The sequence below is a fragment of the Sus scrofa genome, chromosome 3 (genome assembly GCF_000003025.6).
Source record: "Sus scrofa isolate TJ Tabasco breed Duroc chromosome 3, Sscrofa11.1, whole genome shotgun sequence".
Classification (NCBI taxonomy): Eukaryota; Metazoa; Chordata; class Mammalia; order Artiodactyla; family Suidae; genus Sus; species Sus scrofa.
In genome coordinates, this window is record NC_010445.4 from 16,528,295 (window position 1) to 16,551,643 (window position 23,349).

Sequence of the window (23,349 nt, forward strand, 5' to 3'; positions counted from 1 at the left end):
CCTGATGTGCCTGCCAGTCATTCAAGGAAAGTGGAGCTGGCTGGTGTCCTGGAGCTGAGGTCACAGAACTAGGATGTGCAGGGAAGGTAAAGCAACAGGGACAGGAAACTGTGCAGAGAGGAAGGTAGGTAGTCCCAGTGCTATGCTGGGAGCTGAGCTGCGGCTCACCGAGGTGTGGGTGACAGGCAGACCATACCCACCCCCTCGGGGCTGCCTCAAAGGTACAAGCCCTTCTTCAGAACCCTGACCTGCAGAGGGGGACCCGTTTTCAGAAAGCAGGAAATTCATCCTTTCCTCCTTGTTCCCTGGTGGCCCCTGGTGCTCAGAAGGGGGAAATGCCCCAGAAGCATTATTTCCAGAGTATTTCCAGGGGCCCAGAGAATCTGGGCTTCCAGACCTGTGAGCCTGGCCTGCCCCTCCCAGCCAGCCTCCCCCACCCCACCCCACCCCCGTCCCTACCAGCCTTCTCCACTCCTTACAAATATTTGCTCTGCAGTTGGACACAACCCTGGGCTGGCAGTGGCAGTGGAAAGTGGGGGAGGGGGGCACACCCACAGGACACACTCAGCCTGGGACAGGTCGGCCACAATTCTTGTATGACGGACAGAAGGCTGCTTGTTTTCTGTGGCTAACATAACAAATGCTCACAAATAATTGTATGGCTTAACGCAATAAGTGTTTATTCTTTTACGGTTCCTAAGGTCAGAAGTGTGAGGCTGAAGTGTCAGCAGGACCGGGCTCTGGCGGCAGGTTCTAGGGGAGATTCTTCCTTGGCTTCTTCAAGCTTTAGTGACTGCTGGCAATCCTTGGCTTCCCGGGCTGCATCCTCCAATTTCTGCCACTGTGGTCATGTCAACTGAAAAATACGCACAACCTAAAAGTTGAGAGTTACATTTTCTTGGGTGGGCATTCTGAGGACTTCAAACCTGAGACAAGGTTCTCAGATCACGTGAGGGACCGCTCTGAAGAGGCAATGGGGGGGGGGTCCAGGATACTTAGGAGGTTTTGCAACAAAGACCAGGTAGTTGGAACATTAAACAATTACTGCATTTTTTATTTTGTTTTCTTTTTAGGGCCGAACCTGAGATCGGGGTAGAATCAGAGTTGCATGTCAGCCTACACCATGGCCACAGCAATGCCAGAACCGAGCCACATCTGCAACCTACACCACAACTTACGGCAATGCTGGATCTCTAACCCACTGAGCAAGGCCAGGGATTGAACCCACATCCTCATGGGTACTAGCCAGGTTCTTAGTCCACTTAGCTGCAATGGGAATGCTTGTCCTTTTTTTTTTTTTTTTTTTTTAATGCTATTGAAGTGTAGTCGAGTCAAAAGGTTATTGTTAGTAAGAGAAAACTGGACATCTCAAGTTAATACATTTAGTGCTTTTCTTTTTTTTTTTTTTTTTTTTTGTCTTTTTGCTATTTCTTGGGCCGCTCCTGCGGCATATGGAGGTTCCCAGGCTAGGGGTTGAATCGGAGCTGTAGCCACACAACTCGGGATCCGAGCCGCGTCTGCAACCTACACCACAGCTCACGGCAACGCCGGATCATTAACCCACTGAGCAAGGGCAGGGACCGAACCCGCGACCTCATGGTTCCTAGTCGGATTCGTTAACCACTGCACCATGACGGGAACTCCAGTGCTTTTCTATATATGGGAAGATGCAAGAGTCTGGGCTCCTTGAAATCATTCCTTTGAAATGCACCTGGCTGTGTGGGGCCAGTAGCCTGTGCTTTCACATCCTGAGTCTCCTCAGGGTGCACTGTTGGCGTGGAGGCAGTGAGGTGTGGAACGGGTAGCTGAATGATTGACTGCTAGATGGCTGGCATCCTGCCTCCATCCTGAGTTCCCTCAGGGCCCACTGTCAGGGGGCTGTAATGTGATGGTTTGATGGCTGCAACATCCTCTGTTTACTGATCTGCAGGCAACTTTTTTTTTGTTTGTTTGTTTCTTTTTAGGGCCGCACCCAAGGCATACGGAATTTCCCAAGCTAGGGGTCGTAGTGGAGCCACAGCAATGCTGGATCCAAGCTGCACCTGCAACCTACATCACAGCTCACGGCAAAACCAGATCCTTAACTCACTGAGCGAGGCCAGGGATGGAACCCTCATCCTCGTGGACCCTAGTCGGATTCATTTCAGCTGAGCCATGAAGGGAACTCCCTGCAAGCAAGAGTTTTTGTTCAGTTACATCTTCCTCCTCTTCCTCTGTCTTATAAGGAAACTTGTCCTTGGATTTGGAGCAGGACCCTAGAGACACCCAGAAAATCCAGGAGGATCTCATAGTGAGATCCATAACCCCTTTACATCTGCAAAGAGCCTTGTTCCACCTCAGTGCACAATCACAGGCTCTGGGAGTTAGTGCATAGCTTTTGGGGGCCACCCTTCAACCCATTACAGAAAGAATGTACTCTTCTCCATCCTGCACAAATGTTAGTTTTCCACATGTGTCCCTAACAAGTTCTGTTTTATGGTTAGGAGTCATTAAAGTAATGACTGTTTGGGTCTACCTAAATACACACATGCACGCGCACACACACACACACACACACACACACACAAAATGACATATCTACACACAGATATTTACACTTGTACCCAGGTACTTATATGAAACGTGCCTGTATACTGTATGCATTCACTCACCACATATTTATTGAATGCCCACCATGTGCCAGCCCCTGTGGAAACACTGGAAACACATCAGTAAACAAGGCAGCAAGCCCAGGCCTTGTTTACATTCTGGTGAAATATTTACACACATGCAACGAGCATAGTATGGATGCAGAATATGCAAGAGCTTTTCCATGCCCAGGGGCTGAATTCAGCAATTCTAGGCCACAGGCACCAAGGGAATGGGAAGCCCCTTAATGCCAATAAACAAAGTCCCCAGTAAAGCAGCTTTAAAAACAACAAATCCTTGATTAAGTGAAACACTGGTGAGCAGGGGTGAACCCCATTTCTGAAAAAGCTAATCTCTGCATTGTTGCAGAGGGGCTTGGAGTTCTGGGGTGTGAACTAGAGGAGTCTGAACAAAGGGACCGGCTGGATCTTGACCAGCCAGATCACATGAGAGGCAGGAGATAGATGGGCCCTGGGGTGAGCAACTGGAATCTGTCCCCCGTGGTGAGATACTTCAAGATAAAGATTAGGGCAGGCGCAAGGAAGAGCTATGTCCTGCTTGGATAAAAGCTAGAGAGCACATGTTTCTCATTCTTGAGGTCAAGGGGACCTCTGGAAGGACATACGTGCAGAGAGATTCCTCAGGAGCCAGGGAAGGGAGGGACCCGGACCATAGTAGGTCCTGTCAACTTCCCAGAAACCCTTGCACTGGAATCCATCTTGGCTAAAAGATGTGTGTGTACTCAGGGGAGGGCCCTGAGTCGGGCCAAATGTGGACTCAAGGCCAGACAAAGCAAGATGATTGGCCAGAGGAAGCCCCACACAAGTGATTTAAACCACCCTCAAAGCAGGGGGCTCTCTCTTTCCCTCTGTCTGTCTCTGTCTTTCTCTCTCTCTCTCTCTCCCTCCCCTCCACCCTGCCTGCGCTTTCTCCACCCCCGTCTTCTCTCTCTGAATAAGCACTTTATTGGCCTCACTCCTCTCAGTCTCTTTGTTGAATTTTTTCTCCAAAGGAACAAGGATTGGAAACCTACATCAAGTGGGTTGGTTCAGCACTCTCACCCCGCAGTGACCCGAGGACACATGCACATGCTGGATTTGAGGTCAGCCTGTAGGACAAGGAGTGCCGGGCCACTTGGGGGGGCGAGCCTGACAAGTGACACAGTGGAGGCTAGGGGTCCGCCGATGGCAGTGATGTGCAGGATAAGGTGAGATGAATGAATGACCATAGCCTGGTGTGAGCTACCAAAACCAGCACTGGCACCAGTGCAGTGGGCGTGTGATGTGGCGAGTCGGACAGGCTGAACTGCAGACTCCGAAATTCCCTTCCACTATGATTCCTGTCGGGGAGTGGACCGCAGGTGAGACTCTCATGACAGTCTGAGGATGGAAGGAAGGCAGCAGCCATTGCGTAGCACACACTCTGTTTCTGCCCGTTATTCACGCAGCTGTTCTCTTGTCCCCCTGGGTCCTCCTTCCCGAGGGCCTGTGAACAAGCTTCCAACTTTGCCTGTGGGGCTCCAGCCAGCTTGTGACCTTCCCTTCCTTTACGGAGCGAAAACTGTGGATAGTACCCTGCTAGTTTTTCTTTCTTTCTAACATTGAAAAATCAAAAAATCACATCTTGAATGACTAAGAACTAGATCATCTCATATCCCAGGGTTTCCTGAACAGGCCATTAGCGTGGCTATTCTTAGTCCTTTTTCATATAAATTTAGAATTAGCTTGTCGAGCTTTATTTAAAAACATGTTGTCAAGCAGGCTTATAGAAATAGAAGAGAAATGCACGGTTAGCAAAGGAGGAAGGGGGGGATAATTTAGGAGTTTGGGATTAACAGACACACTTTTTATATAAAAGAGATAAACAATTATACATTAATAAAATTTTTACAAAGATTATTACTATAAAAACATAAAATAGATAAACAAGGATCTACTGTATGGCACAAGGAACTATATACACTATCATGTAATAACGATAATGGAAAAGAATCAGGAAACAAAAGTTTTATATATGTGTGTGTATATATATATATATATATACACACACATATCTGAATTACTTTTAACCAGAAACTAACACTACACTGTAAATCAACTGTACTTCAATAAAAGTTGTTTGCTTTGAAAAGAGAAAGTGAAGACCTAAATAAATAGAATATAATCATTTAAAATTTTTATAAATAAATAAAATTCACAAAAGATATAAAAATTGTAATCTAAAAACAAAACGAAAAACATGTTGAGATTTTAATAAGGATTAGGTATAATCTCAAATCGATTTGGGGAGAATTAAACCTTAAAATACTGTTTTCCAATCCATGGACATGGTATATTTCTCCAATCATACATAGATCCAAAAGAAGACATCCAAATGATGGGATTATTAGTTCAGTGGACACCCATGGGAATGACTGGCTGGCACTACTTGCCTGAGGGTTGCTGCCCTTCCTCAGTGCTTCCAGATTCAAGCTTCCAAATGTTCATCTGACTGTGTCCCCTGCTCACAGCTGATTGGCTCAAGGGAAATCACCCTCCCCAAGCTGATCCAATGAGTGCCTTCTTATAGATGTTTTGGACTGGAGATTAAAAGAAAGTTGAAACAGGCTCTTTTGGGTTGGTATGAGGCTGTAAAACTATAAAATTTAGGAGCTCTCTACGTTCATGTTTCAGGTCATGTGGACTGGAGGGTTGGAGGCAGATGCACTGCTGAGAAAAAAAGAGTGAAGCTCAGAGAGACAGAGAGACAAGACCGAGGAATCTCTGACTCCATACAATGTCTGAGGCCCCAGTTGCATACTTGCTGCTGAGTTCCAAGAGACCTACGTTCCAAGAGAGCCATTGGTTCCAAGGGTACATTGTTCATTGAAATAAATCCACTTTTAGGCTTAAGCTATTTTGAGTTGAGTTTCTATCACTCACAACCAAGAGTCCTACCTAACGCAACTGAGTAGGCGGAAACGTTCATTCTCAAATGGATTTCAGGTGAGCACCTGGCTTTAAAAAGCTCACAGGATAGACTGCAGTCTGCTGCCCCTAGAGGGCAGCACTCTTTGTTCCCGTCTGCAGAAATTTTGTTGCCTTTCTTGGGACAGGTATCAGAGGTGATTGCCCTTATCCTCTTTCTTATACAGAATTTCTATACTAACCACTTATTTTTATGTGTGGATGCCAAACTTAGGTTAGAATTTTATTACCATATTTATCACTAAAATCACCCAGATGATCGCGTTAAGGCTATTATAGGCCCAACTGACAAATGTTACATATGTCAGGATGTCAAAAGTCCCCCAAAATAAGACGCAGGTACCAGATGGGACTTCAAGAGAAATACTAAAAATCTTCACCACTTCTGTCTCTCTTGATAATGAGCCTATTCACCAGGAGGCAGGGTTGCTATAGTGATAAGAGAGTAAGAGTCTGCGTTTTCAGGAGATTGAAGGGAAGAATTTTGAAGGTATTGTGCTGCAAGAAAAAGGTATATTCTGTATATACAGACAGTCCTCAATTTTGCTGAATACAAAAGTCTTTACAGGTCTTAAACAGTCTACACTTTCATGCGTTTCATATACTATACACTGACAGACCCAATGCAATTTTTAAAGACTGAATTCCAACTTTTCTCTCTCAGCTAACTCTGGATGATTTCAGGCTAATTCCTGGGGATGCTGGTGGGTCGCTGCCAAGAGTCCCATTTCAGCATCATCAGCTGTCATCATTCTCAATGTGGTAACTGATGTGATTATTTAAATATTTAATGGAATAGAAAATACTATATAAATGAAATTGCTGATCAGTAATAAGAAACAAGGTCTCATAAACTTAACCCAGCTGAGATGAAAGTGAGAATAAATTGAGTTAGAATTGGAGGATCTTTTATCACTTATATGTGGAATCTAAAATACGACACAAGAAGTTCCTTGGTGGTCTAGTGGTTAAGGACTTGGCATTGTCACTGCTGTGGTTTGACTTACTGCTGTGGCTTGGGTTTGCTCCCTGGCCTGGGATCTTCAGCATGCCATGGATGCAGCCAAAAAAATACATGACACAAATGAACATACCTACAAAACAGAAACAGACTCCCAGACATAGAGAACAGACTTGTGATTGCCAAGGGGAGGGAGTGTGGGGGAGAGAAGGATTGGGAGTTTGGGATTAGCAGATGCAAACTATTATATATAAGATGGGTAAACAACAGGTCCTACTGTATAGCATAGGGAACTATATTCAGTGTCCAGTGATATACCATAATGGAAACGAAAATAAGAGATATATTTATAAACTGAGTCACTTTGTTGTACAGAAGAAATTAATACAACATTGTAAATCAACTATATGTCAATACATTTTTTTAAAAAATTGGTGAATCTTCAGCTTCAAGTCAGGAATTCATCCCACTAAAAGTAGTCAATTGCATGTTTATTTGTGAAGGGAAAACAAATCAATGTTTGTAGAGCAATAAAAGACCCTGTAGACTGGGGAAGTACACTCTTTTGGACAATACCTGAAATGTCCCCAGCCCTGAGAAGCACCATAAAGCAAACCAAGTTTTCTGTGATTCCACAAGGCAGCCTTATCTTGTCTTTTCTATGTTTCCCTGACAACTCCAAGAACGTTCTGGCCATTAAATTTTAACAGGGTTGTAAAAATGGTATCATGTTCTAAACTTTCTAAGCCAAGGTTATATTACTTTCATTAAAGACAAGACAACAGGCCCCAAATAATGTCACCTGAGACTTAATAATTATAGTTTTGGCCTCTTAAACACATCAACGAGGAGTTAACCTGGTTATAGCATTAGGGGGGCAATCGGCCTGATAGACCCCTGCTGTCCCCTAAAGGAAGGTGACCTTGCTACGACCAATCTGCTTTTTCCTTGCCCCATTTCTTCTGCCAGTAAGTCTTTTATTTTGTGCAGCTCCTGGGAGCTCCTTTCTATCTGCTGGATGGGATGCTGCCTGATTCATGGATCCCTGAATAAAGCCAGTAAGATTTTTAACATTTACTCAGTTGAATTTTGGTTTTGCTTTTTTTTAAGGGCTGCACCCTTGGCATATGGAGGTTCCCAGGCTAGGGGTCTAATTGGAGCCGTAGCCACCGGCCTATGCCAGAGTCACAGCCACGCAGTATCCAAGCCGCATCTGTGACCTACAGCACAGCTCACAGCAATGCCGGATCCTTAACCCACTGAGCGAGGCCAGGGACGGAACCCGTGACCTTAAGGTTCCTGGTTGGATTTGTTTCCACTACGCCACAATGGGAACTCCTGAATTTTTTTCTTTTAACACATTGTAATTATAAAGCTCTCTACCACTATTGAGCCATAGCTAGATGATAGAGAGAGAGATACATACATACATAGGTGATAGACAGATACATAAATAGATAATAGACAGGTAGATATCCTCTGAGATAGAAACTTTCAGTCAACCTTGTCTGGATCTGATTCTCTGGGAGGAAAATGATCCAGACCTCAAGGAGTGAGGAGAGACTCTAGCATTTCTGACCTGACGAGTTAAAATAGCTTGGGAATGTGCTGTCTGCTGGGGAATAGCCACATGAGGACACATTTTACTCATTAATGCTGATGCAGGCCAGATTGCTTTCCAAGAAACCCTGCCCCGTCACTTTTTCCAGCCATTCACGTCTGAGGACACAGAGGAAATGGAGAAAGGCTGGGTATTCTTGGAAGGAAAGCTGTGCCTGAGCTTGGTGGCCAGAGTTCCAACAGGGGTGTGTGTGCAAGGGAGGGTGTGATGACAGAAAGAGCAGCCCTCTGGGTCCTCCAGGCAAGAGCAGGAGATTTGGCCACTGGCTACGTCCAGAGACCACACTCCCCCGGATTTGGAGGCCCGCGAAGAAACCACTCCAGAATCCAAGCGTGACCCTAGTTTCCCTCTGCTTCTGAAACACGGCCAGGGCTCCATTTGCAGCCAATCATTCCAGCTCAAGAGATTTTGCAGCTTGAAGAACGGATGTGGAACGAAGCAGTGGTTAAGTACCCAGCAAAGTTAGCTCAGGGGACCTTAGCTGAGAACACATCACCTGGAGAGATTCGCCAAAAGTCTGAACCCACTGAATCGGAGAATCTGGGGCCCGGAGATAATAATGCAAGCCCTAAGGTAAGGGCCAGTAAGGCGGTGCCAGTAAGGCCAGGCCATGGCCTTGATATTTTTCCTTTTTAGGTTAAAAAATGTCAGTTTCACCTGCGTTGCCATTAGAAGCTATATTCCACAGGGTGTGCTAGACCAGGCTTCTCATTTTAATTAGCATACAAATCACACATCTCGTTAAAGGGTAGATTCTGATTCAGCAGGTCTAGGATGGGGGGTGACGCTTCACATTTCTTTCTTTCTTTCTTTTTTTTGCTTTTTAGGGCCACACCCATGGCATATGGAAGTTCCCAGGCTAGGGGTTGAGTCAGAGCTACAGCTGCCAGCCTACACCACAGTCACAGCAACACAGGATCCAAGCCTCATCTGCGACCTACACCACAGCTCATGGCAACACCGGATCCCCCAGCCACTGACTGATGCCAGGGATCGAACACAAATCCTCATGGATACTAGCCAGATTTGCTTCTGCTGCACCGCAACGAGAACTCCCTCCAATTCACACTTCTAACAAGTTCCCAGATGATGCTTCTTTTATGGGTCCGTGGTTCACACTTGGAGTAGAAAGGGGGTTAGGTCAGTGGTTCTTAGCCTGGGGTAACTTTGTCGTCACCACCCCCAGGTGACATCTGGCAGTGAGAAATGTCTAGAGATGCTTTAGCTTGTCAAGAGGGAAAGGGTGGGAGGGCTGTTCACCACTGAGTTGGTAGAAGCCAGACATCTTACAGTGCACAGGACGGCCCCCACAGCAAAGAATAATCCAGCCCCAAATGTCTGTGACTCTGAGGCTGAGAAACCCTGAACTAGACCAAATACAGAATTTATAAGTTTTCTGAAAAACAGTTACGTTAGTCTTAACTCCTTGCCCATCAAAGGTATAAAAAGGTTGGCAGTTAGAAGTAAAGAGGAAATCGGAGTTCCCAGGGTGGTGCAGCGGAAACGAATCTTGAGTAGTAACCATGAGGTTTCGGGTTGGATCCCTGGCCGTGCTCAGTGGGTTAGTGATCTGGTGTTGCCGTGAGCTGTGCTGTCGGTCTCAGATGCAGCTCGGATCCCAGGTTGCTGTGGCTGTGGTGTAGGCCGGCAGCTACAGCTCTGATTTGACTTCTAGCCTGGGAACCTCCATATGCCACAGGTGCAGCTCTAAAAAGCAAAAAAAAAAAAAAAAAAAAAAAAAAAAAAGGAGGAAAATTTTGGGAGAGAATTTTCTAGAAGGAGAGGTGCATTTGCGTCACCTCTAGTGACTGAGGAAAAGAATTCCTCAGAGAACTCACCCAAGTATCCAAGCCTGACAACACTGGCTTTGGAGTTCCCGTGTGGCACAACAGGATCTTCGGCGTCCTGGGAGCACCGGGAGGCAGGTTCCCTCCAGGCCCAGGCCCAGCGGGTTAAGGATCCAGCGTTGCCGCAGTTGCAGCTTAGGTCACAGCTATGGCTGGGATCTGATCCTTGGCCAGGGAACTCCATATGCCCCGGGGCAGACGAAAAGGGGGGAAAAAAGGCTTTAAATATCCAACAGATCTGAAACCAGTTCTCAGCAGTTAACTCTCCAACAGCGACTTTCCTGTTGCCCTTTTTTGCATTTCAATTTGAAGCCTTCAGAAGTCAGGTTGGCTTCCACCTGGGCTCTCCATCCCATCTTGACCCTGAGAGTCCTCTCACCTCTTCTTAGCTCCCACCTGGTTTTCAAGGCCTTATTAAAATACTTTCCCAGACCTTCCTAGCCTGGGGCAGTCTGGTCTTTTTCCTATGTTTTCCAGATTGCTGTCACAGCACTCTGTGTGTGCCCCTGTTATCACAGCTCTCCTCACATTATATTCTTTTTTAACTTTTTTAACTTGTTTTTTTGGCTATACCCGCAGCATATGGAAGTTCCCTGGGCCAGGGATCGAACCCATGCTGCAGTTATGATCCCTGCCACAGCAGCGGTAACTCGGGATTCTTAACCTGCTGCACCACACAGGAACTTCCTGTATTCTTTCAAAAACAAACAAACAAACAAACAAAAACCTTTATAGAGATATAATTCACATTTCATACAATCCATCCTTCTAAAGCAAACCATTCAATGTTTTTTAGTTATATTCAGAGAGATGGGCAAACATCACTATTGTCAATTTTAGAACAGCTTCAGCATTTCCGAAAGAAGCCCTGTGCCCTTTTGTTATTCCCCCTCATCCTCCACTTCCCTGTAGTCTTTTTTCCTTTTTTAAATTAAAGTATAGTTGATTTACAACGTTTCTTCCATTTCTATTGCACAGCAAAGTGACCCAATCACACCCAGTTCCCTGTGCTGTAACCGGAGGACCGCCTTGCCCATCCATCCCAAACACAACAGTCCGCATCCAAAAGCCCCGAACTGCCCCCCTTCCCACTCCCTCCCCCGTCCCCCCTGGGAACCACAAGTCTGCTCTCCTTGGCCTTGATCCGTCTCTTATTTTGTTTTTTGCTGTTGCTGTTGTTTTGCTTTTTAGGGCCACACCCCCAGCACATGGAGGTTCCCAGGCTAGAGGTCGCATCTGGGCTACAGCCGCCGGCCTACGCCAGAGCCACAGCAACGCGGGATCCGAGCCGCGTCTGAGACCTACACCACAGCTCACGGCAACGCCGGATCCTTAACCTACTGAGCAAGGGCAGGGACCGAACCTGCAACCTCATGGTTCCTAGTCGGATTCGTTAATCACTGTGCCACGACGGGAACTCCGATCACATATTCTTAATCCATCACCCTCTAGTCTTAAGCAGGCACTAATCTACTCTCTGTCTCTATAAATTTCCCTCTGACATTTCATACGAATGGAATAATACAACATATGGTCTTTTATAACCGGCTCCTTTCGCCTAGCATAATGTTTTCAAGGTTTATCCCTATTACAGCGTGGAGGAATACTTCATTTCTTTTTGATATTGCATTGTATGGATATGCTGCATTTTGTTTACCCATCATCAGTGGATGGACATTTGTGTTGTGTCCACCTTTTGGCCATCGTGAATGATACTGCCACAAACACTTGCGCACAAGCTTTCACGTGGACACGTTTTCCTTTATTTATTTATTTCTTGTTTGTTTCTTAGAGTCACACCCGCAGCATATGGAGGTTCCCAGGCCAGGGGCTGAATCGGAGCTACAGCTGCCGGCCTACACCACAGCTATAGCAATGCTGGATCCAAGCTGCATCTGCCACCGACACCACAGCTCACCACAACGCTGGATCCATAACTCACTGCGAGAGGCCAGGAATCGAGCCCGCGTCCTCATGGATACTAGTCAGGTTCATTACCGCTGAGCTACAAGGACACAGGTTTTCATTTCTCTTGAGGGTGAACTTAGGAATGGAATTGCTGGATCCTATGGTAACTCCACATTTAGTCATTTCAGGACCTGCCAGACCGTTTTTCACGGGGCTGCACCATTCCACACTGCCACCAGCAGTGTCTGAGGCTTCCACTTTCTCCGTATCCTCACCAATAGTTGTGTGTCTTTCTGATGATAGCCATCTTGGTGGATATGAAGTGGTATCTCCTTGGAGGTTTTTTTTTTCTTTTTTGGCTGCACCCAAGAAATATGGACATTTCGGGGCCAGGAATCAAATCTGAGCCCCAGCTGCAACCTTATGCCACAGCTGCGGCAATGCTGCGTGCTTACCCCACTGCATCAAAGCAGGAACTCCTCTCATTGTGGTTTTGATTTTCATTTCTCTGATGGCTAATGATGTTGAGCCTATTTTCATGTGCCCTTTGGCCATTTGTATTTCTTCCTTGGGGAAAAGTCTATTCAGCTCCTTTGCCTATCTTTCAATTGGATTGTTTGTTTTTGTTATTATTGAGTTGTAAGAGTTCTTTATGTATTCTGCATACCAATCACTGATGAGACATAAGATTTGCAAATATTTTCTTCCATTCTGTGAATTATCTTTTCACTTTCTTGAGAGGGAGCAAAGCTAGCCCACAGAGGAATCTTATGTTTAACAAAAACATCTAGGTCCTACTATCTGTGCCATCCATTGTCATGGTCTGGGCTGCCCAGGAAGACCAGGGCCTCAGCATGAAAGCTGAGGCAGGTTGTGAGAGCTATCTGCATGCCTGGCAACTAAAGCACCTGTCTCTTCCTTCCTTCCTTCCTTCCTTTCTCTCGCTCTCTTTCTTTCTTTCTCTCCACCTTCCTTCCTTCCTTCCTTTTTCTTTCCTTCTAACTTAATTTTTTCCAATAATAAAAAATACAGACTTACTACAAACGTTTTATGTATTTATATGTGTGGCTGCTCCCACGTTATGCAGAAGTTCCCGAGCCAGGACTGAACCTGTTCCACTGCAGTAACCTGAGCCACAACAGTAACAACACTGGAGCCTTAACCCACTGAGCCACCAGGGAACCCCTACAAACACTTGAAAATGCACAGCAAAGTATTAAAATAGAAAGAAAACTACCACTCAGAGGTAATCACGAATAACATTCTGACAATTCCTTTTGGCCTTATTAATGTACAGTTTTTGAAAATCATAGATGTAGTTCCCATCGTGGCACAGTGGAAACGAATCTGACCGGCATCCATGAGGATGCAGGTTCGATCCCTGGCCTCGATCAGTGGGTTAAGGATCTGGCGTTGCTGTGGCTGTGGTGTAGGCTGGCAGCTGCAGCTCTGATTCATACCCTAGCCTGGGAACCTCCATATGCTGAGGGTGCAGCCTGAAAAAGAAAAATAAAATAAAAATCGTAGATGAGACCATATTTGAGGTAGATTCTTGCAGCAAAGGCCTCCCGTTGGTTCATGTCTCCCTCTCTCCAAGCCCTTGCTTGCTGCCCTCCCACGCCAACTCGGCTTGGTCATCCTGACTGGCTTTGGCCAATGGGACAGTAGCAGATGCAAGGAGGGTGCTTGAGGCTTGAAATGTGCCGGCACCTCGGGGCTTGTTCTCGGCGTCTCTTTGAAACCAGGCAACTGCTATGAGAAGAAGCCTGGACTAGCCTTTTGGAGGCTGAGAGATCACTGGATACAAAGGTGAACTGTCCCAGATGAGGCCTGTAGACCAACCAGCATGCCAACCACCAGGCGTGTGAGTGAGGCCTTCCCAGACAATCTACACGCAGCCGCAAAACATCCAGACACGCAAAACAAGGTAGATAAGACATGTGACTAAATTTGGAGTGGTTTGTTAGATGGCAAAAGTTGACATATACTCATTTATATAAAATCCTGTGACTTTTTTTGCCCTTGATATTTTAACACAAGCACTTTATCATATGATTGCAATTCGTTGTGAACATCTGTTTTCAACAGCCACCTGAGAGTGCCATGAGGCATACATCTAGTTTTCAAAATTGTTGCCCTATTGTGGGTTGTTGTTGTTTTTTTTTTTGTCTTATGTCTTTTTCAGGGCCGCACCCGCAGCATATGGAGGATCCCAGGCTAGGGGTTGAATCAGAGCTATAGCTGCCAGCCTACATACACCACAGCCACAGCCACACCAGATGTGAGCCACATCTGCAACCTACACCACAGCTCACGGCAACACCGGATCCGCAACCCACTGAGCAGGGCCAGGGATCGAACCTGCGTCCTCATGGATACCAGTTGGGTTTGTTAACCACTGAGGCACAACGGGAACTCCTGTTGCCCTATTGTTTGACATTTAGGTTGTTTTCATTTTGGCATTCATAATATTGGTAGTTGATATATTTATGTATAAAGATTTTTCCTATATTGCCTCCATAATTTTTTTTTTACTAATTTTAATCTGTCATTTGAACTAGACAGCTTTAGGATGTATTTCTGATAAGGATTTAAAAAAAAAAACCATAAGGACAGTTCCATTATCACACCAACAGCATGAACTATAGGACATCAGTATCTTCCAACACTCAGTCTATGCTAATTTCCCCTGATCGTCTGAAATGATATTGACTTATTCAAATCAGACCTAAGGAAGGTCTTTGTTGAATAATGTATTAACTTATTGTGCCTATAAATTTCTCAGGAACTGGATTGGGCTGATTGGCTCCTTATGATGACATTTAATCCATTTCTCTAGGCTTTGTAGTTCATGTCATCCCAGAAGCTTGATTACATGCGTGTTTACATTTTGGAAGCTCCCGCTGTGGTGTTTGGGGAGTGCTGGGACTCAGGTTCGATCCTCCGCCCAGCACCGTGGGTTAAACATCAGGTGTTGCCACAGCTTTGGCTTGGGTCGAGGCGGCAGCTCGGATCTGATCCCTGGCCCCGGAGCTCCATGTGCCTCAGGGGCGGCCAAAAATGAAAATAAATACATAAGTAAATTTTGGAGGTGGGGGCAAGAATCCTTCATTGGAGATGGTATGTTCCCTACTGCATCACAAAGTAAGGCTCAACCCCCTCTGGTTTTCCCTTTGACTGACCAGTGGGTGCAGAAGCTGTCAGCCTGGTTTATCCATTATAGAGTTCCCATTCGCATTTCACCCAAGACTTTCAATAGCTGCTGGATGATCACTGCCTAAATTTATTATTTTATTAGGGATTGCAAATGGTGATTTTTCTAATCCTATAATTATAATTCTTTCATTTATTTATTTATTTTTGCTTTTTTTTTTTTTTTTTTTTCTTCTTCTGCCTTTTAGGGCTGCACCTGCTGGCATATGAAGGTTCCCGGCTAGGGGTCAAATCGGAGCTACAGCCGCCCGCCTACACCACAGCCACAGCAACACAGGATGCAAGCTGTGTCTGTGACCTACACCACAGCTCATGGCAACGTCAGATCCTTAACCCACTGAGCAGAGCCAGGGATGGAACCCAAATCTTCACAGATTTTAGCTGCACCACAATGGGAATTTCCGCTCTAATTCTTTAAAAGAAGAACTTTCCTGGGTATCCTAATATATTGTTGATAAGGAAAGTCATGATAAGTGCTTAATTCCTTCCTTTCTTTACCAACTTTCAGAATAAGTTGATATCCTAGAAACATCAAAAGATGACCTTTTACTTTTGTTTCTTAGCCTTATGAGTCCCTAGGTGACTCTATCCCTGATATGTTTCAATCCTTTTCAGTCATTATTCTTCTGAATGCCCAAATTGTTCTGTTTTGCCCCAATTAGGGTTATTTCCTATAAGCAACATGTGAAAATATCTGTTTATTTCTCCTCTTACGAACACTGAATATGCTTATTAAAAAATATACACACACATATATTCACTATCAATAGATTTTGTGTGTGTGTGTGTGTGTTTGCCTTTTCTAGGACCACACCCACAGCATATGGAGGTTCCCAGGCTAGGGGTCCAATCGGAGCTGTAGCCACCAGCCTACGCCAGAGCCACAGCAACGTGGGATCCGAGCCGCGTCTGCAACCTACACCACGGCTCACGGCAACGCCAGATCGTTAACCCACTGACCAAGGGCAGGGACCAAACCCACAACCTCATGGTTCCTAGTCAGATTCGTTAACCACTGCGCCACGACGGGAACTCCATCTTAGCAGTTTCTAAAAACCAATTTATACTTAAAGATATTAATTCTGTGCCTGTGGTATTTGTTGCAGAATTTTTTTCCCAGGTGATTGTTTGCCTTTGATTTTGTTTAAGCACATAAATTCTGTGTCTTTATAAAGGTAAAGCTACTTGTGAGTGAATCCCATGTTATTAAACTTAGAAAGTTCTTTTCTATCATGTATTTTGAATACTCTTTTTGTCTATTTTATTCTGGCATTTTAATGGGTTAAAAATCAACCTAACTCCTTAATCCATCTGCTCTTAATTTCGATGTGAAGGTATTCGGGTAGCACATGCATTATTGCAGTTTTACAATGTATTTTCCATATAAGAAATTCTCTGTTATTGCTCATTCTTCATAGATGTCTCAGCACTCATTATGTCTGTTCTTTCAAATAACTGTGTACTAGACACTTGTCATGTTTTGGAGCTGCCTGTTTGGGACATTTTCAGCTTTATGACTCCTACCCCTTCCCCATCTCCCAAGATAGAAGCCAGGAAATGTGAGTTTCCTGTCTCCTTTGCAGCTAAGGAGAGGGCATGAGACCTAGGCTCCAGCATCCACCATACATGCATGAAACTTTCGAAATAAACAATGTGACGAAGTGGGCTGTGTGTGGAATTCATTTGCTGGTGAGGGTGGTAAGAGATAGCTACTTTTCGAGGCTGGCACTAGCTGTGAGGCTGAGTTTCAGGCACCCGGGTGGCATTGGTGCTGGTGGTAGCCGTGGACACAGTTGGTTTGCATCCCTGGCTTTACTACCAATGGGCTCAGTGCCCAGCGGTGGGAAGACTGGTTGCCTCATTAGGTCAGGTCTGCAACGTGTCTGGGCACTGGTCCTGGGAGCTCAGTGCTAAGTGGTTCTGAGAGTTCCCCAAGGCTGACCAATAAATGCCTTTTTTGGAGTTCCCATCATGGCTCAGCAGAAACGAATCTGACTAGCATCCACGAGGATGCAGGTTCAATCCCTGGCCTCACTCAGTGGGGTGAAGGATCTGGCGTTGCCGTGAGCTGTGGTGTAGGTCACAGACGTGGCTTGGATCTCGTGTTGCTGTGGCTGTGGTGTAGGCCAGCGGCTACATCTTAGATTCGACCCCTGGCCTGGGAACCTCCATATGCCGTGGGTTTGGCTCTAAATAGACACAAATAAATAAATAATAAATAAATGCCTTTCTGTGCAGACAAGTGAGAGTGTGTTCTAATGTTTGTAACAGAACCTTGACTGACATGCTAGGCAAAACTAAATCAGAGAAGAAAGGCATTGTATTCAGGATGAATTGCAGATATTGTGTGGAGTCTAAACTGACCCTTGATATTTGACGTGTGCACCACGTGGACCTGCAGCCCCAGTGACATCTGGGAATTTGCTAGAAATGCTTAATCTTAACTTACTCCAGTCCTGCTGAGTCTGAATGTACATTTTAACAAGATCCCCCGAGGATGCGGAAGCACAGACTGAGAAACACTGGTCTAGGGATTCCCAACCTTGGCTATACTTCCCCCCACCCCCGACGATACTTTAAAATCACTTGGGTTTCATTTTAAACACTGCTGTCCATTTACATCCTACATGACAACAACTGATTCAGGAAAAGAATCATCACTGGAGCCGAAACGACAGAGCAAAAGATTGTTGGGGAACAGATTTTCCATACACTTCTAAGAATTTCCCCACAGATGTTTATTAATTACAAAGGGGAAAAATGACTTTTACAGCAGAGAAATCTGGCAGACACTGTGTAAACAATGACAAAACTTAACATCACACATGATTGGTCAAAGGGAGAGCATGACCCTCCCAACAAGAACAGGACGTTGCCTACGTAGAATTTCTGCCAAAAATGATTACGCTGGAGCGACTACTGAGGGGCAAAAACCAGACAAACCCAAACCGACCATCTGTAGATCAGCTACCCAGACTCTTAAAAAATGTCAGCTTCACAAGAGTCTAAAATGACCGGGAGTTGTTCTAGAACAAAGGCAACGTGATAACTAAATATATTGTATAATCTTTACATACTGAATTGGGGTGGGGAAGGCTATGAAAGACCTTTTCAGGACAATTTTGGGGAAGTCTGGATCTTAGCAGAATTGTCTCAATGTTAAATGCTCTAGGTGTGATAACTTGAATGTGGTTTGTGTCATTAATTTTTTAAAACTCAGCTGAAAGGGGCGTTAGGACAGGCCTGTAGGGCGAGCTCTCATGCCCCACCTTGCTTCATCAACTGCTCCAAACACGAGGAGCCCTCACCTCTGCATCTGCGACAGGAAGGTGCCTCTGCTTTACCAGCCCCCGGGAAGAAGAGAACATCTCTCCACCCCGTGACAGCCCACAGCCAATCAGAGACTGTAGCAGCCCAACCAATGAGAAGCCTCCATACTTTGGAGCCCCAGCTTCCTCCAGTGGATACTGGTTATCAGAGTCCCTTTCAACAAATCCCTTTTCCCTATTAAAGCAAGTTCCCCTTCCCAGTTCTCTGGATTTGCCTATGGTGTGCTGTAGCTCATACATCCCCAGTTGGAATTCCTCTGTTATCCCTAAATACACTCACTTTGCTGATAATGTAACTGGCTATTCATGCTATCAAAGTTGATACTTGGTGTCAGAAGGGGGGGGGGTTCCAAAGGAGGTGGGTTTGGCCCTAAACAGACATAAATAAATAGATAAATAAATGCCTTTCTGTGCAGACAAGTTAGAGTGTGTTCTAATGTTTGTAACAGAATTTGTAAGAGATGATGTCTCCTGGAATTGAGCGAGGTACCTGCATCAAGCCCTCTGTGCTCTTTGCTTCTGTGAGTCACCACCTGCTTTCAGCTTGAAGCCTCATCTTGGGTTCCAAGCTCCACTCTTGCATTTTTGAGCTGACTTCACCAGGGATCTGGAAAGGGTTTGTCATTTCTGATTCAAGACTTCATCCTTGGTGAGCACTCAGTTGTTTTCTGGAGAACAATAATGAGGTACCCTTTTGGGGATCAAGCTAACTGGGGTCTAAGAGTTGGTTTTATTCCTTTTGGAATCTGGGCTAGGACTCTAGCAACTTTTTTGGGGTTTCAGGAGAACTTAGAAAATGAAATCCTGGAGTTCCCATTGTGGCGCAGTGGTTAACGAATCTAACCAGGAACCATGGGTTGTGGGTTCGATCCCTGGTCTTGCTCAGTGGGTTAAGGATCCCGCGTTGCTGTGAGCTGTGGTGTAGGTCACAGATGTGGCTCGGATCTGGCGTTGCTGTGGTTATGGCGTAGGCCAGTGACGACAGCTCAGATTAGACCCCTAGCCTGGGAACCTCCATATGCCACGGGTGCAGGCCTAAAAGGACAAAAGACAAAAAAAGAAAGAAAGAAAGAAAGAAAATGAGATCCTGGTCCCATGAACGCTCTGAGGGCACAGGCCTCCTTTGGGGGTTCAAGCCGCTTTTGTGACTCAAAACTATGCCCCTTCTTCTACTTGTGCATTTTTAACAAAATGGGCTGAAAGAACTAAAGGTAATCCAGAGGTACAGTGGCCTTTATGGGGAACTTTCAGTCTCCCCAAACTCTTCTTTTTTTTTTTTTTTTTTTTGAAGATTAAACTGGAAAACTGTGGTTTAAAATCAAGCAAATGGTGTATTTATTTTTATTGGTATCTGGAAGCTTCCAGATAACACACAAAACTCTAAAATTGCCTCTTTGCAAGATACTGTTTCTAAATTGGCAGAAACAACCCCCCAAAAAAAAAAAAAAAAAAAAAAGAAGAAGAAAGAAACAAAACAACCAAAAACCAGAAAAGAACGAAAGGACTTCTGAATCCTCCCCCAACTCCTTTGTCCCAGGTCCCATCCTGTGTGTCTTCTCTGCCCCTTTGTCTCAACTCCACCCTGGCAGCTATCTTCTGCTCTGGCTCCACCCCTGTGCCATTTCCTTTGTGAAAACCCACCACTTTAAAATCAGACCCTCTGAGGAGCCAAATCCTAATCCCTTAATGACTGTTTCTAAAGTTACCTGGAGCAAATAAACAACTAGAAGGAAAGACTTAAATAGCAATTGCTCTAGATTTTTGGTGATAGCCACCTAGGAGAAAAACTTGCTTTCTGTTTCTGTTTGTTAAGTCACCCATCCTGTTCAAAAGGACGGAACTTTGAAATATATCCACCTTAAGGAATACCTTTAAAAGAGAGGATTTCAGACCTTTAGGGAGATAACGTATTGCATTCTTTGACTGGTAAGCCTGAAGCTTCTAAAGGACAAATTGTCTCCAGAAACAGTTCTAAAAACATCCTTACTGCATGCCAGAAACACAATTTGGATGTAACTCATCTTTTGAGTTTGTATCTGAGACATGGATAAAATTTAAAACGAAACTAGAAGGTGCCTGTTTGCATCTGTCTGTATTTGAATGTGTGTCTTTATGTGTTACATGTATAGTAGATGTGTGGGTTTTTTTTCCTTTCTTTTTTTACCTGCAGATGGTATTGCTAAAACTGATTTGTAAAAGAGCTCTATTTAATTGGCTTAAAAACAAACAAGCACTTACATGAATTAAAATATCAGACAGTGACTGGCCTAGGTCTTCAGGTTTACATGATCTTAGATTAATTTTGGTGAGTGAAAGCTTGTTTGGGATTTAATTAAAACAGGCATATTTTTGGAGTTATCAGTGCTGAAAATAATGCAGGCATACAGATTTCATTCTCCCTGGGTTCACTGGTCAGATAAGTTCGTGTTATCTTTGTTATACAATTTGTCAGCAAGAAAAGCAAATTTTTTTGTGAGTGATCTAAACATGATGGTTGAAAACAAGTAAATTGAATGGATATAGATGAGATAAAGTTTTACTGGTAAAGCTTTTAAGCAGCCTCCCCATTCTATATACTAATAACAAAGATCAAAAGAGAAATTAGGGAAATAATCCCATTTACCATCACATCAAAAATAAAAAAATACTTAGGAATAAACCTACCTAAAGGGACAAAAGACCTGTACTCTGAAAAATATAAGATGCTGATGAAAGAAACAAAGATGATACAAACAGATGGAAAGAAATACCATGCTCTGGGATTGGAAGACTCAATATTATCAAAATGACTATACGTCCCAAGGCAATCTACAGATTCAATGCCATTCCTACTAAGTTACCAAGACATCTTTCATAGAACTAGTACAAAATATTTTAAAGTTTTTTGGAAGCACAAAAGACCCAGAATAGCCAAAGCCATCCTGAGAAAGAAAAATGGAGCTGGAGGAATCAGGCTCCCTGACTTCAGACTATACTACAAAGCTAGTCTTCAAAACCATGTAGTACTGGCACAAAAACAGAAATGTAGATCAATGTTATAGGATAGAGAGCCCAGAATTAAACCCACACACCTACAGTCAACCTATGACAAAGGAGGCAAGAGTATACAGTGGAGAAAAGACAGCCCCTTCAATAAGTGGTGCTGGGAAAACTGCACAGCCACATGGAAAAGAATGAAATTAGAACACTTCCTAACACCAGACACAAAAATAAACTCAAAATGAATTAAAGACCTAAATAGAAGACCGGATACTACAAAACTCTTAGGGGAAAACATAGGCCAAACACTCTCCGACATAACCACAGCAATATCTTCTCAGATCCACCTCCTAGAGTAATGACAATAAAAACAAAAATAAACACATGGGACCTAATTAAACTGAAAGGTTTCTGCACAGCAAAGGAAACCCTAAACAAAATGAAAAGACAACCCACAGAATGGGAGAAAACTTGTACAAATGAAGTGACTGACAAGGGATTCATCTCCAAAATTTATAAACACCTCCTGCAGTTCAGTACCAAAAAAAGCAAACAGCCCCATCAAAAAGTAGACAGAAGGTCTAAACCGATAATTCTCCAAAGACATACAGATGGCCAAAAAACACATGAAAAGATGTTCAACATCACTCATTATTAGAGAAATGCAAATTAAAACCACTATGAGGAACTACCTTACACCAGCCAGAATGGCCATCTTCAAAAAGTCTACAAACAATAAATGCTGGAGAGGGTGTGGAGAAAAGGGAACCCTACTACACTGCTGGTGGGAATGTCAACTGGTGCAACCACTGTGGAAAAGAGTATGGAGATTCCTCAGAAAACTAAAAATAGAACTACCATTTGATCCAGCAATCCTACTCCTGGGCATCTACCCAGAGAAAACCATGACTCGAAAAATAACATGTACCCCAATGTTCATTGTAGCACTATACATAGTAGCCAAGACACGGAAACAACCTAAATGCCCATAGACTGGAGAAGTGGATAAAGAAGATGTGGTACATATACACAATGGAATATTACTCAGCCATTAAAAGGAAAGAAATAGTGGCATTTGCAGCAACATGGATGGACCTAAAAATTATCATGCTAAGTGAAGTTAGTCAGACAGTGAGACACCAAAATCACATGCTGTCACTTACACGTGGAATCTAAAAAAAGGACACAATGAACTTCTTTGCAGAACAGATTCTGACTCACAGACTTTTAAAAACTTACAGTTTCCAAAGGATACAGGTTGGAGCGTAGGGGAATGGGCTGGGGGTTTGGGATGGAAATGCTATAAAACTGAGTTGTGGTGATCATTGAACAACTATCAATGGAATAACATTCATTGAGTTAAAAAAATAAATAGCCTCCCCACATCTTTTTGGTAACCTGAAACCTTACAGTTTTGCTACGTCAAGTGGCAGGTAGTCATTAAATGTTTATATCATTCCCAAGGAAGATAATACACGGAAATGTTATTTGAAAAATGGATTCATCCATTTTTGGTTTCCTTTACAAAGGAACAAAGGATATCCGAGTCTATTGGTAAGCATGCCATATTGGAAATTTTACTATGAGGAAAATATGCTTTTAGGAATTATGAAATGTACTCATAAATATGCCAGTAACAGGCTGTTCTGGTGAAGCTCTGGGAAATAATAAGGGAAACCACTCTGTAAGCAAGGAGAGGCGGCTGTGTGCTTTGGTGTTAAAGGGTGTGACGGATGGAAATGCATTTCGTTGAGGGAAAGAAGAATTTTGTCCTATAATGAGGCTGATTGGTTCAGAATAGGGAAGAGGAAAGATAGGACCAAAAAGCTAAGTGGCAATAGTAAGTTGTGGAAGTTTTATGGAAAAAGGAATTTTTTTCAAAGAAACTTTATGTATG

General features: G+C 44.1%; 1 protein-coding gene across 2 annotated transcripts in view; it reads right to left on the reverse strand.

Moving 5' to 3' along the window:
* The window catches only part of CRCP (CGRP receptor component), a 93,057-nt gene continuing 70,362 nt past the window's right edge, over positions 655-23,349 (reverse strand). The window contains exon 7 of one of the 2 annotated variants that reach the window (XR_002342337.1): positions 655-856. The gene's annotated coding sequence lies outside the window, so the exon portion shown is untranslated. Of the gene's footprint in view, positions 875-23,349 lie in introns of both variants that reach the window. The other variant, XR_002342338.1, reaches the window with a different exon arrangement.